We start from the raw sequence: 15897 nt of genomic DNA on the forward strand, positions 1-15897 counted from the left end.
CGCGCGAACGCGCTCGTGCCACATGCTCGCGCGTTCGTCGTCATCTTCCGCAGCTGGCTACGATGCCGCTCATGCATCATGCTATATCGTTGCCATACTGCCCCTCCCTCTGCGAAGGCGCTGACAGCGCTGGCCCGCTGCCAGTCGGAGCGGTGATTTCGGTCTCAAATTCTCTGCCTGGATATATCACGAGATGAAAACGCGTATAAAGTTGCGCTCAAATTTCGCATTAGGGAGTATCGCAGTCTTCGGACATTTCTTTCTCAAGTTTCTTTGTTATCCTCAAAATTTCAGCGCCGTCAGACCATTCCTATTTCGAAAGAGCGCTTCTCTGCATTGCACATTCGCCCAAATATTGTCGGAAGTGGCTGTTTTCTAATGAGATTGCGGGGCTTGTCTTTTCACAATGATTTCATCATGCGATCAGCGTCTTCATTTCCCATGTCAGATGACAAGAAAACAGTACTACGTACGTAGCAGCAGTATTGTTGGCTTATGTCACGAATCGCGTAGTGTGTCGAACACTTCCAATCAAGGCACGCAGTTTCGCGCGTCAGGTTCCCTGGAGTTTCTTGCGACCACTGGGAGCACACACTTTCGCAGCGGACGTCCCTTCCATTGTGACATCTCGGGAGGGCTAGTCTACTGTAGCTGTGAGGCATCTTAAAACTGTAAAAGCGCACGAAGACGTCAACGAAGAGGGAAGACAGGGTGAGATTTGGGGACAGTAAATATCTTGCAGCGGACACATTGACTGCATCGCTCGAGGCGGACGGTTATATGTGTTACAGTGTTCCTGCAGTCTCTTTCTGCCCTGTGTTACGCATTTTTGCTTCGTTCACCTGAACTATTCTGCTGGAGGAGGGGAGCTACCAAAACTCGGCGTTCTTATGTATATAGTATCCCCAAAAGCGGACGAGGTGTGAGAGAGAAAACACTTCATTGGCAGGAAAGTCAAGCAGAATATCGGACCAGGCCCTCGCCTGCAGCGTTCTATACAGCATGCCGCCGATGAAAAAGGCAGCAGAATTAAGTGGTTGCTTCGACTATGAACTTATCTACTGCGACACCATTATTCTCCTACTGTGAAATCATCCTATTTTTGACTGTCTGCATTTTCTTCAAATAATTGGGCTCACCCATTACGGCAAATCGGACAAGAAGCCAGCGGTTATAGGTTGGTTGGTAGTGATAGGTGCGCTCGTATAAAAATTTAATATTAATGTATTTAGTATTTAAACGATGACTATCAATTCTGTGGTATTACAAAAAGAAAAAAATGTGCATTGGATAAATAAGATGTAACCTTTAAATAGATGCTTCCTTTACACCATTCTTAATTTGTGAGGGCAAAGCATTGCAAATTAGTGTTAGTGCCACCAGGGATAATGAATTTTCTACTTTGGCAGGCCCCGAGAGTCGTCTTGAAGGCCCCGTCAAGGAATTAATCAACTCTGAGGTCGAAACTTCTACTACGACTGATGTCGTGAGCGCAATGTCGTAGTGCAACTTACGAGATTTTAGCGATTTTTTTTTCGTGTACATTAGGCGGGCTGGGCACTTGGCGGCTGGGAATCCTGTGAACTACTGCGTAAATTACGTGGCGTTATCGACGTGACCTCGTTGTTCGCCATTGCACTGCGGAGGCTTTCTTCGTAATTTCCCACCATTCACCCGACGCTCGGCGCATGCTCCGTTGTGGGTATGTACCGCGTTTGAAGCTGATCATCATCGTGGTCATGCAAGCCTTTCTTGTGCCGCTGACGCTGTTTTCACGAGCACAACAACGAAGAATTTCACGTCAACAGACCGTCTTCTTGTCAAGAACAATTCCTATGCCATGCCACATCATGTTATCCTCGTCCACTATGGTAGTGCTTGTTCAGCTTCAGCAATGCATGTATTGGCACCGCCGCTCTTAGACTCTTTGAGGAGTCCAAAACTTCGCAGTAATTGCCCAGTGCTGCTGTTATCGGCTCCTTGACGGGATCTGGATTTACTATGTGAATGGGCTGGACTAAGTAGGTAACGGTTCTCTCTCAGAATCGATTCGTCTTCTGTCATCAGCAAGACAATAAGGGTAACTATTTGCCCCACTTTTGTTTTGTTTTTATTTGGAATCGCTTTGCCTGCGTACCCTTCAAGAGCGTAGCTTCAGAGGGTTCCGTTTGATATATAACGGAGTTCGTGTTCTTGCCAATGTGGAAAACTTGACATATTTCTGCATTGATAGAGCATTGAGAGTGCATTTACAAGAAGAGCGTATAGACTGCTCTTGCGATTACAAAGGGATTTTCAATAGTTTCTGGCGGAAGCAGTAACTTTAAAGAAAGTTCTGGTTTTTGGTTGGGTTAGGGGTGTACTGTGTACGGTGCCATTCCATGACGTTGGGATTCTAGGGAAAATTACCTACGGTACTTGGGAGCGCCACTCTCACAGTATCACAAAAGCAATCCCCATTCTCCGACAGAGGTTGTAGAAGTACAACGGAAAGCAAATGAATGGCAGGGGTGGAAGGTGGGAATGTTTAGTCACACTTATATATGTAACAAGTTTCTTGTTGCCCGTTTCTTGTTGCCCGCTTGTATTATTTGCTAAAAGTGTTGCCCTATTTTTGGGTCCGCCTGCAAGCAATGCACCATGTTCTTCTTACATTTACTCGGAGTTGAAGTTCTGAGTTCGCGCGATGAGACATCATCCTTCTCCCTAAATGTGGCGGCCCTCGGTTGGCTCACATTTTTCGTCAGACATTTTGTTTGCAAATTAATCTTTTTCTCTTTTGCTAGACGGCCTGTCACTTCTCAAATGTTGTAGCTACCTTCCGAACAAAGTTGTAACATCGACCTTCATTGAAGTAGTGGAGAGAACATGAGGTTTCCTCAAGGAAATCGTCGAAACTTTTCCTACACGTACATGTCAGCATGCAATGCATTTTCAGTGATTCCTGTGAGGCACTTTCTGCTGCACTAATACACTGCCTGTTCCCAGTTTCCTTATACCGTGCCTCTCATTTGGAATAAGACAATCAGAGAAAATCAGGATGTACTAAAGTATACGCCCAATTTGCGTTCCTCCTTGTTCTTTATGATGCGTTCAGCAACCTTTCCTGTTAAAACGTGGTCGGGGGGAAGAGGTTATTTTGTATTCTGGTCAACCAACTATCGTCTATGTCCGCGAAATAAAACCATTGACTTGAAGATTGACAAGTAAAACCATTGACTTGAGCTTTGCAGATTGCCAAGATGCGGTGTTATTTTGGGACACCCTGCAAACGACACTTAGAAAAGACGTAGGTATTACACCCTATTCGATACGCTTACTAGCATTTAAGGAACCTGGCGACCATCCGTACGATATGTCCATCTTGTTGGGACCACAAAGTCTCTTGCAAATTGGGATGTGCGACCGACGTGCAGTGATTTATAAATCTACAAGGTCATTTTTTCCATGAAACTATATCGCGCAAGACCAGCCACCAGTGTCGATGTTTTGAGTGTTTTGTAACCATCTGCCATGTTTTCCATGTATTAGAGAAACAAAGTTGAGCGATGGTACGGTTGTCAGAGCATCCGACTCCAAAAGCACACTGCTCCATTAACGCGGGTTCGAATCCTTATCATGGTGTTTGTGGATAAACTGAAGATGACGAGGTGGCCTGACAACGACAAAAATTGTTATGTGTCGTCGATGAAGACGACGGTCATCGTCAGTGTAATAGGGTCGATGAACGGATGCCGGCCAGTCAAGCGTACGATCCCGCGCCCTCGGTCTTAGCAGCGCATCGCTTTAGCCACTAGGCCACCACGGTGAGTTCTGGCATGGAGAAGAATGCCGTGCATACAACCTGCGCGTACAGTCAACCACGATAGTTTACGGACCACGGGATCTCTTAAAACGTTGAACTTCCTATAGCAGCCTGTAAATGTAGCCAGTAAAACCGGACACCAGTGTGGTAACTTGAGGCAAAGCGCAAAAAAGCACGTAGGGCAATAGAAGGGAACGAAGAGACAGCGCTACGTTCCCTTCGTTCCCGAAGCGCTGTGTCTTCGCTACGTTCCCTTCGTTCCCGAAGCGCTGTGTCTTCGTTCCCTTCTATTGTCCTACGTGCTTTTTCGCGCTTTGCCTCAAGTTATGCAGCACCAACTAGCTCACCAGTCTGTTCTCTTGATCAGTGTTGTTCGGTTCGCATATTCTATAGCTGTTGCTGGAAAGGCGAGCACCAGGCTCCGTTGTGCGGCTGATGAGACATTAAGATTTTTCTGAGATTCCTTGGTGCGCAAAATTCTGTGGGCCAGTCTACTACATAGTTGCTTTTGTCTAGCAGTGCTAAGCGCGATAGATATCAGGGGCACCATGTAGGGATGATGTTAGAGTAGAGAATAACGAATTTGATGAGCAATTTCTGCCCCTTCTCAGAGTCACTGCTTACACAACGCATTGGAACGCAGGGAAGCTATGGCACTCGCGTTTTCAGTGGACGCGTCTCCGGCTAGCACGTATTGACGTCATGCGCTACGTTACGTAAAAGCGTTGCTTTTGTTGCACTGTCAGCATCAATGGCTGGTTCGTGCGATGAACAATATTGTGATAGCAGCTGTTGTTCGCACGCGACAACGCAATGGTCGGTGCGGGCTGACTGTTCATACAGGCGCATGCAATGGACACGCAACATCAGCGTAATAACGCCTGTGGTAACCGGTGTACGCTATGGTCAGTAAGGACACGAGGTCGTCGTAACATTCATTATAGCACTAAAAAGAGTTAATATGCTGTCCGAATAGCGTTCCTAGATTTGCGATGTTTTACCAGCAGAATCAGGCCAACTGATCCAGCGGTTCGCATTGCCTCTGCTTACGTCACAGCGTCATCATTCATCAATTTCAATTTCAGTTTATAATTCGTTAAAGAAACGGAGAATGAGTTAGAGATAATATACCGACGCTGCAGTCAAAGAGTACAACATGACCTCTGGTGAATAATAACAATGTAGAGACATCTGAGAAGATCAGCAAGCTAGGAAAAATCTAAGTAACGATTTATAATAAGAAAAAGAACAAACACAATGGCGTGAAATACATCGTAAGAGAAATTGGACCAATTGAATATCATGTCAATATACAATGCTGTAGTACATGCAAATACTGATAATACATACAAATGCCCCAAGGTAGTATAATCAGCAGCTTTAGTTCATACGATTTAATGTAAAATTGCGATTTGCGTTACAAGCATAGCTATAGCGAACGGCCGCCGAGCGCGCCCTTTCCAAAAGCTTCGCGATCGAACATATAAACCTTTCCATCGGGGACAGCGAAGACGCCTCTGTGGACGGTCTGTTACATGTGAGTGCTTTTGCGGGGACTCACGTGCCAATTACAGCAGTCCAGAGGACATTACGGCGAAGCCCAGGGAGGAGAATGGCTTACATGCAACTTATACGAACATTCAAATACAAAGGAATCACGTGCCCCTTTTTACCTCAGAGCACGTTTCTCTGAGGCGACTATCTAAAACGTCAATACCCTGCTTTATCCTCTCCCTCTTGTCCTTTACACCTATACTCCCACTCCTGCCGCCACTGCTGCTCAATGCTAGTACCAGCAAACGGGCTTAAATAACCATTGCATGCTGACCGGCAAACCAGTGCGAGTAAGCGCATATCTGTTCAGCCTAATAAAAAATACTGATAAATTTCCAAAAAACAGAGGACATAAAGCCGGCTACTAAGCTGCTATGACAAAATCCATGTGGTGGTATTGTGCATTTAACGCTCTTAAATCCATTGGAGAGGCTTAGGTAGCTCATGTAGAAGCAACTTTTTTTTTACTTCCTTGTAGTTCGAAGAGAAATAAATGTCCACCAAAATGAACACTGGGGCTGTAAAGTAGTGGCAGGGAAAATAAATTTAACATTCTTACTGCACATACATTACGCTCTTTCCCACAGTTTCATATGTTTTCTCTATTGTTACTTTAAATAAAGCACACTTAAAACTAAAACGCAATCACACTTACGTTGAGTGAAATTGTAGGAAACAATTGCGATCAGCCTCGTTACTGAGATAGACTTTACAAGAAGTGTAACGGTGTCGAGTCTTCACGGAGCAGCCAAGGATACTGCATCATGCAACGTTCTTGATGTCAGTTTTATAAGCTAAATATTTAGTGATTACAACGTTCAAGCTGTTGTACTTGAGAGCAGGCCAATCATTATTTGTGAGGATGTCTGCACTGTCTTCATTGGTACAGCCTTTGTCCCCCTCGAGCGGCGAAGTGAGCAGCCACTCAAGTATAAGTGCCAATATCAAATTCAGAGGCACTGCTCTATAGTCCCAGTGTCCACAGTCGTGGACTCTGACGTGCACTCGGTAGTAAAAGAATGGCACCACCGCTGCGCCGTCTACCAAATGAAAAACTGTTCGAGTTCACCTCAGAATTCCCCCGAGAACCCATTGCATTGTGTTTCGGTAATCTGTGACTCATTTGTAGAATGTAGTAGTAACACTCACGTGGGCGCCCGCCGTAAAACGTGTTCAAACTCCAAGCTGCCATTTAGTAACGACGTCACGCCGTTCAGTTACGCCCTGTTTGGTCCAAACCCAGCAGGATGGGAGCAAATGGCCCTCTAAACAGCAATGGACGAGCATTGGGAGCGCTTGTCAGCACAGTTAGTTTTGTAAATGTCTTTAACAAATGTCCACATAGATGGACATCGTGTCCCAAAAGGTTAATCGAATGGCGCATCATATACAAGGGATTATTCGATTTACTCGATTTTCTTCGATGTAGCCATCCGGTATGTGCCCCAGTGGCGCATGACAATTCTGGGTCAATCCTATAGCGTAGGTATGGGCTACTTTGGCGCAAGAGGTCCGTAATCCTTAAAGGTAGGAAGGTGTGCGTCATCATTCTCTGTGCGTACACCTGTCATCACCGCTCTTCCCTCGACAAAAGTCATAAATTTGCTTCGACCCGGTGGCATCGTTGCGCAGATGTCTCGCACTGCGCCTCGACCTAACGGCGTTTTGATTTCGGCATAGGTTGTGAGCGGTGTAATTCATAAACATAAATATTGCATGAGAATAAAGTTTTTAACTTTGCGGTATATAAACAAACATTCCATGAGGTAGCACGCTGCATAGAATGGAAGTGAACATAATTCTAGTTGTATAGCATAGAATTTATTCTACAATGCCTGACCTATAGATTCGCTTCGTATGGATTCCAACATGTACGTTGGATCTGCATAATTTTTTAGACCTTCAAATATTTCCCTAAAATGTATATATGTGAACAAGATTCGCATACCATGTTTCTTCTGTTTTTTTACCGGCATGTTCTTCTAAATTGAAGGGCTCGCCACCAGTCACAAGCGACGTATTAATTGGGTAAATACTGTAGTTGATGGGTTATGCCAAACAGAAAATGTTTTGTACTGAGGTCGATTATTTCTTGTCCGCGGTTCTGTTCGCGTGAATGTCATGGACAAATAATCGTATTTCGCCTGCTATACAAATTTATTTCATTCCAGGTCACAACGGTCGAGTGGCAGTGCCTTGGGCGAGTGGCAAATGCGGCACCTGTGGGTTTGCCAGCCATGCCGAATTTAGAGGGACAGTCCCGACTTCTGAGTAAATTTCCCGTGTCTCATCGTGACTCAGTCGGGACGCCAAAATGTCCAGATTTTTGCTTGTTTTTTTTTCTCCCGTATAAGAATAAAAGGTGTGTGTGTGTGTGTAGTGTGTGTGTGTGCGCGTGCGTGCGTGCGTGCGTGTGTGTGCGCGTGTGTGTGTTTGTGTGTGTGCGTGCGTGCGTGCGTGCGTGTGTGTGTGTGTGTGTGTGTGTGTGTGTGTGTGTGTGTGTGTGTGGGTGTGTGTGTGTGTGTGTGTGTGTGTGTGTGTGTGTGTGTGTGTGTTGTAACACACTGTTGTATTGTTGTTGCGTGTATTGTAACACTGCTATATTGTAAACCATAAAGGCGGCTGCATTCTTCTTGTAGTTCTAGTTCTGTAGAGGGAAAACACGGGGAAAGCAGGAGATGGAAATTCAAGACGATGCGCAAAACGAAAACAAAATAAAAGCGGGAGTCATCGTTTCGACAAGTGGACTTGTCTTTTTCAAGGCGACTGTTCTGTTCAGTTGTGGTTCCGTACTAGTTCAGTTGCAATCCCTAAGCGTTAAGAGTACCTGTATCCGCATTGGCAGCCATGCTAGTCAGGCAACTATACTGCAACTTTCTTTTATCGGTATAGCAATTATATGGACCCTCCAGGCAAATTTTCATGATGTTCTCTATATATTTATTTATATGCACGCTATATGTTCATGCTCTATATAAAAAAGTAGACGCTATCCCTTTCAAGTGCCACAGTTGCTCAAACCAGGTTTTTTTTGTGTGTTCTTGGCTAAACTATCTCTTAAAAATGTTTGCGAATTGTTGCACCCAAATAAAGAGTGCGACACATTTTGTTCACAGCGCGTCCCATCTATCTTAAATCATCTCAGACTATCAGAAAGAGCCAAACGATATTAGTGCTCGCAACCTGAAAGTGATGTAATTTTACTGGCACCGCTCTTCGCAGGCAGCGCAGGGGTGCTTATGCGATGCTATTACAGGTCTTACATTGCATGCTAGGCTTTCAGGGGTGCACCGAATTTTGGCACACCCACGTATAGTTATCACCTCCTCCGAGTAGTTCAAACGTAACGCTAAACATTGCTATCGCTGTCGGGCCTACGCCTTTCGGGTGAAACTGTTAATTTTTGTCGTAGATTACGACACGGTAGGACAAAAAAAAGTCTACTTTGTTGCATGTACCGAGTGCCGGGCTACTGGCACTTGCAGGGTCAGGGCTTTCCTGAGGGTGAATGCTACGGCTAGCTACAGCAGGAACTATCTCTCCAGCAGCTATCAGCGGATTACTTACACCGATGGTGGAAGTGATTCCCTGTCTCCCAGCACAGCAACCCGATGCTCCAGACATTAGGCCACGATCACCCGTATACTTCTGCCGTGCCGACGCCAAGTAAATATTTTAGATTATCGCCGCCTGTGTCACACTTCGTGCCACGGGTGCGCAAGAGCACATGCGCGCGCGGCTGTTTTTCAATTTGTTTGTTTTTTCACTAAAGACGCGGGAATAAAATGGAAATATTTATGGCAATCGATTATTCACTTCACAATAGCTTCGCTTAACATATATTCCAAGATATTAATTGGATCTGAATATTTTTACAGCGAAGCTGTTAAGGGTTAATTTAATTTCCGCACTATTGTGTCCGCGTGTAGAAAAAAAATCCCGAAGATAGTGCGATGCTGGGCCGACCTGCGGCGGAGGTGACGTATGCGTTAAGCCAGTTAAACCAGTTAAGCCAGTTAAACCGAACCCATGAACGCACGCGAAATGCGAAGGTTGTGGGTTCGGTTCCCACCTGCGAAAAGTTGTTTTTTCTTCCACTTTATTTCCATTATTTATCGTTTCTTCATTACATTTATTAAGCACAAGTAATTTCCCCTATGTTGTCCTTGGTGTCAGTGTTTGTTGGCTTCTCATGATATGACTAATCATAATCGGGCCTCTCGGTTAACCCCCTTTCTTCTCATGATACCGGACAGTAGTATGAGGTATCAAGCAAAGCGAAAGAAAAACACATGCACGCGTACACGAAGAGTTGCGCAGTCAAAGTATCTTTACAAGAGAGAGAGAGAGGGGGGGGGGAGTTTCATTTCATTTCATTCCATTTATTGTACCTTCAAGGCCCGAAGGCGTTACAGAAGGGAGTGCAACTAAATATACAGCATATGCAGATAACAGGGTATAATAATAACAAGAAAAAAATTAGAAAGTGCGGATTAAAAAAAGTATTCTTCAATAGTAGTTCTAAAAGCAGATGTATCGGTTATGTTAACAATTGAGGCCGGCAGATGATTCCATTCATTGGTAGTTTTAGGAATAAATGAATAAAAAAATAGGTTCCTGCGACAGTGTGGAACGCTCAATTTATGCCGATGGTCAGTACGAGATGATATATATGCAGGTTCGGACAAAAGTTCACATTTTAATTCCGGATTGTAATAATAAATTTTGTGCAGCAGTGATAAGCGTGCTAACTTCCTACGGGATGAGAGGAGACGGAGGTTTGAAGTAGCCTTCATAGATGTTACGCTTGATGTCCGAGAATAGTTAGTAAGAATGAATCGCGCGCTACGATTTTGTATAGATTCTATGGCATTTGTTAAGTAATCCAAGCCAGGGTCCCATACAGAAGAGGTATATTCAAGCTTAGGACGTATTAGTGTTTTGTATAGAAGTAGCTTTAAGTTAGCGGGTGCCATAGAAAAATTGCGACGGAGGTAACCAAGAATACGGTTAGCATTGTTAGTGATGTGGTTTATGTGTGTTTGACAGGAAAAATTAGATGTTATGTGGACGCCTAAGTATTTATAGGAACTGACTTCTTCGAGTACAGAGTTCTTCAAGTGATAGTTGGATAGGTTAGACGAAGCATTATTGCGGGAAATCATCATTAGTTTGCACTTTTGGCTGTTAAGTCGCATTTTCCAAGTGTCGCACCAGTTAGTTACCTTGTCTAGATCAGATTGTAGTGTTAGAGTGTCAGAATTTGATGATATTACTCTGTAAATTACACAATCGTCTGCATGTAACCATATGGAGGACGCTACACAGTTAGGTAAATCATTAATATAAATGAGAAAAAGCAAAGGTCCGAGAACGGAACCTTGCGGCACCCCGGAACTGACAGGACAAGGTGAAGAGTCAAAATTGTTAGCTGAGACAAATTGTGTTCTATTGGATAAGAAGTTTTCAATCCACGAGATAATGTTACGGTCAATGTTAAGTGTATTTAATTTTAGACAACGTAATTGGTGAGAGACGAGATCAAATGCTTTAGAAAAGTCTAAGAAGATGGTGTCAATGTGAAATCCATTATCCAACGCGGCACAGATGTCATGTGTAAATGAAATAAGTTGGGTATCACAGGAAAATGATTTACGGAACCCATGCTGACGAGATGAAAAAAATGAATTAGTTTCTAGGAAGTTGATGAGATTAGAGTATATTATATGCTCCAGAATTTTGCATGGCACAGTTGTTAGAGAAAATGGCCTGTAATTTAAAGGTGAATGCACGTCGCCAGACTTAAATAATGGAATCACCTTGCCGACTTTAAAGTCCTTTGGTAGTGAGCACGACAGAATAGATTGCGAAAAAATGTTGCACAAAATTATGGATGAGTACACTTCAGTATTTTTCAAAAATTTAGAGTTAATATTGACACGTGTACTTATCTTTATCGGGCGACCACGTTTCGCCGCTTGACAACTGTAATCGCACAGCGAGGGACGCGCCTGAATGTATCCGATGTTTCTGGAAAGTTATCGATGCTTCTACCCGGCTGTCTGTTGTCGCCGAACCTTGTGTTATCTGATTTCATCGCGTAACGCGAATGGTGTAGAACTTTGTGGAAGGCACACGGGTCCGAACGATTAATCTGGAACATTCGACGACTGCTCTATAAAAGCCGACGCGCTTGACCCGCTGATCAGATTTTTCGACGATCGCCGACTGTGTTCGCCGCTATCGTTGTGCTTTAAGTGTAGCCTGTTTTGTGGGCACAGGTTCGCCCAATAAAAGCTAGTTTTGTCTTTCACAGTACTGCTACTGTGTTCTCTCTTCACCGTCACTACCACGTGACAATATCGTCTATTCCTGACGATATTAACTTTAATTTTAATTACAAGTTTAATTACAACTGGAGAGGTTAGCCTAGCGAAAGGCTGGCCATGCTACTCCAGGTATCAATTATGAAGAAAGGTCGATAAAGAAAATAGAACATGCGTAGCCACACACGTCAATATACAGATACACCTTGTTGCGTCTCAATACGGCATTGAGCATTCCTTAGACGTTTTCCACGAGGCAGTCCTTTCATCAGCGTGCACCCGGACGACGCGGGGCTCGAAATAGACTGTGACGCGCAAACAAAAGAGCTCACTTCGAGGTGACAACTCCCGCGAAGATCACTCCACCTCAACCTGACACTGACAAGCTGAACTAATTGATGAAAGGGGCCAACGTCGAAGGCTGCCGTGGCCACAGCCTCGACCTCGGATTCCCACATTGCTACGCGCTTGCGCCATATACGGGGCCTAATGTGCAACTTAGGAGGCGGAACGGTGCGCAATCATGGGAGGGATATTGCAAACTATTTGAAGATTGCGATTAGCCGAGATAAATTCATCAGATTCCCTAGTGTATTCTCCCAGGGAAGACGACGGTATTAAAAGCGGAGACATTTGATGCAGCGAGAGGTGGTGCCGACGTGACCTGATGTGAACTCAGACGTTCAATATGCTCCTACGTGTAGTGGGCTTCCGTATCTGGAGCCAGCGTAAATAATGTAAAATAGCCCCTTTTTTCCCTTCATTCCTACTAAAGCCCCTGCATCTGCGCGCCACCGCCGCTTTCTGGTCGGCGGAAACGTGTATGGAGGGGTTTTAATTCCTACTACCGGACGTACTCATCAATGTGCCGGGTGGACGTTTGGCCTAAACGCTACCCCGATCCGCAAGAGTCTCTCTTAAGGTGTCCTTCGCCCGATACTTCCAGCTTTTGGCAAGGCAGTAGCGGTGTGGCCGCTGAACGAGGCTGATTGAACCGCGCGTATGAGGTTTTTGATGCCGTGTGTTCTCAGAGCAAGTCAGTACCCTATTTGAAGAAGCTTGACTGCTGTGAACGTTGGTGGGTGCACTTATTACCAACAGTGCCATGAGATGGGTTCTGTCGAATTTTTTTAACACGAAAGTGTTTTATGCCGGGGTCCACCATCAACTTCCTCATGTGACGTCGGCGTCAACAGGTAAAATATGATCTCTCTTGACAGGGATGGCGCCGCCATCTAGGAGCGGTGAAGCGAAGTGCTGCATCACGGCACTAACGAGCGCCGATAATCAGTGCTGCGGTAGTCTCAGTACAGCGCAGGCTCCAACGCGGTGTAGCCTGGTGTAGCGGTGTAGGCCTTCTACTGAGATGACGCAGTTTCCACATGTGGCTTCTCTTTCGCATTCGATAAGCTTGTGACGCCTCGTTGCCTACGGAGTGCAGCTTCATCGTGCATAAGCAGTTTTCTTCTATTATCTCCTCAATACCTCAATACTGTGTAATCCGTTGGCATGGTGGTTAAGGGCGAGCAATCAGTCGATAATTCAGTGCTATTAAATATGTTTCGGTTGTTTGCCCTGCCTCTCGCAATCGTCGCTTCTTTTGAAAATGCAAGACGCTAACGGTCCCCGAGATGCATAAGCAACAGGAACATTCACAGCTATAGCACGATATAAAGGACGACAACGAAGTGCCTTCTTGACAGAACGCTCCTATCTGTGTTGGCTGGTTATTTCGCGAAATCTTTGGTATCTTCTGGTGCCTCGGCTCCCTGTCTTGTGACCATGGACGCGGAGCCTTTAAGAGGCCCTCCTGGCCATAAGTTATCACGGCCGCTCTTCGCGAGCAAGAGAGGAAGCTTGCTCAGCGACACCAAAGACATTGAGCTGTACTCCGTGTCGGGTGAACACTCATTTGATGACAACTTCATCTCTATACGCAGAAAGGGGGCCAAAATTAGGAATGTCAACGCGAATGCATCAACGAAAGAGAGCATCGTGACTCTGAAGTCAAAGCCTGAACGTTGGCCTCACATCGTCGTCTTCGTGCCCGAGGATTCCTCAAGCAACTTTAGATTGTTGAACAGGGCAGCACTATCTTTTCTTGGAAGGGGTCGTGCCGAATGAAATTAAGGACATCCGGATAAATGCGCACGAAAATGTCCTCGCAATCGATCTTTTTCACGGGAATGCGCTGGGAAAACTGCAACGAATCACGGAGCTAGGAGATAGGAGGCACCAAAGTGCATTCCTGTTTCCTGATGGACGATGCATCCACAGCGGGAGTGATCTGACATTTGTGTCGCTATTCCTAACGCGGACTTGCTTATCCTTGTCAAACCAGCAAGAGAGGGTGCTGTCATCATGCATGTGAGCCGTCCTAGAACCACGAGCTGTGTCAAACTGATTTTCAAAGGAGATTGCATATCATCTCACGTGAAAGCCGATCACTTCCGACACTCCATACGGCCATTCGAAAAGAAGCCTCTCAATGCCACCAGTGCTATAGGCTTAGACATATCAAGCATGTGTGTCCAAACTCGTTACTGTGTCCCCAGTGCACTGAACCTCATGCGGAAGACACTTGCCGGGTTATACTGTCCTGAAGTGCGGCAACTGTTGTTGGCAACTGTCGTCTAAGGACTGCCCTCGTATCAAGAATGAGCTCGCAGTTTTCAAACAAATAGTTACGGACAGTTCGTCACACAGTGAGGCTGCTGAAACGATCCGGCGTCGGTGTCACCGAACGTCCTAAAAAAAAGCAGAGACACGAAAGGACAGTGACCCTCCCATTCTGGCACCCACATTCTCCAGACAAGCCACGAAAGGCCTGAACAGCACAAGAAAGTCAGCTGAAAGGAATTTTTCTCCAGAAGAATGGTCTGCGCTTCCGAGCCCGCAACTTCCCAAAGAACCACAGATTGTCAAGCCCACTCGGTAGCCTACTCCTGTTCGTGATGACGCGCCCAAAGCAGATCATAAAGTAATTTCAATGCTTCGTCACCTCATAGATGTCATTCCAGTGATTTTGTCGAGCCTTGGAACCACGCCTGCTCGAAGCGCACTGACAGTACTGGACGCCCTAAGCCCAGCGCTTGAATATCTCGAATAGAGACATGGCCAACCATCATCCATCCTTTCAAGAGGTAAAGGCAGCGTCAATTATCCAGTGCAATGCAAGAGGACTAAAGTCATGCATTTTAGCCTCTCATCAGTTTATATATATATATATATATATATATATATATATATATATATATATATATATATATATATATATATATATATATATGTGTGTGTGTGTGTGTGTGTGTGTGTGTGTGTGTGTGTGTGTGTGTGTGTGTGTGTGTGTGTGTGTGTGTGTGTGTGTGTGTGTGTGTGTGTGTGTTCCGGATCATAGTGATATGTTAGCCTAACGTATCAAAATCAGTCAGATTATCGGATATAAGTCTTTTATGTCCACAACATCTGGTGTATACAGCAAAATCATCGTTCCTATTGGTCGAGAACTCACCTATTTTCATCAGCAAATTCCGCCTGACGATGACAATGAATATGTTTGCCTAACAGTTAAAAAGGGCAAACTCATGCTTACACTTGTAGGCGTTTATGTATCGCCTTTGATTCCAAAAGATAAACAAACATCTTGACGGTGTGTCCTGCTGTATGGGTTATAATCGGAGATCTTAATGCGTACCATATGGCATGGAGAAGCACAAGGAGAAATGCAAGAGCACAAAGACTAGCAACTTCACCTGCAACCACGGCCTTTCACACCTGAATGACGGCAGCCGAACGTTCCTACGAGGCATGAATTGTGACAGCTGTCTTGACCTAGATTTCGTCTCCAGCTCTTTCACAAGATGCGTTAAATGGTTTTTGGTTATCGGAACCCACAGGAGTGATCACATTGCCACGTACCTTATCACCAAAGAGATGTCCACGTCCTTCCCACGGAACACCCCTCGATTAATTGATTGGACTAATTTTACCTCTGCAATGGAAGATGCTAGCCGAGGGGGCTTGTCCTCTGGACTAGCAGAAACAATCCAGCGTGCGATGCGAGACTCAACGAGCACGCTCATGGTTTCGTCTAAGCACACCGATTTGGATATAGAGTTCAAGCGGCTTCGTGCACTCTGTCGCCTTGCGGAGCGGCTATACCGGCGCACAAAATCCAACCATGACCTTAGGACAGTCACACAATTACAAAAT

The sequence above is a fragment of the Dermacentor albipictus genome, chromosome 3, assembly GCF_038994185.2.
Source record: "Dermacentor albipictus isolate Rhodes 1998 colony chromosome 3, USDA_Dalb.pri_finalv2, whole genome shotgun sequence".
Lineage (NCBI taxonomy): Eukaryota > Metazoa > Arthropoda > Arachnida > Ixodida > Ixodidae > Dermacentor > Dermacentor albipictus.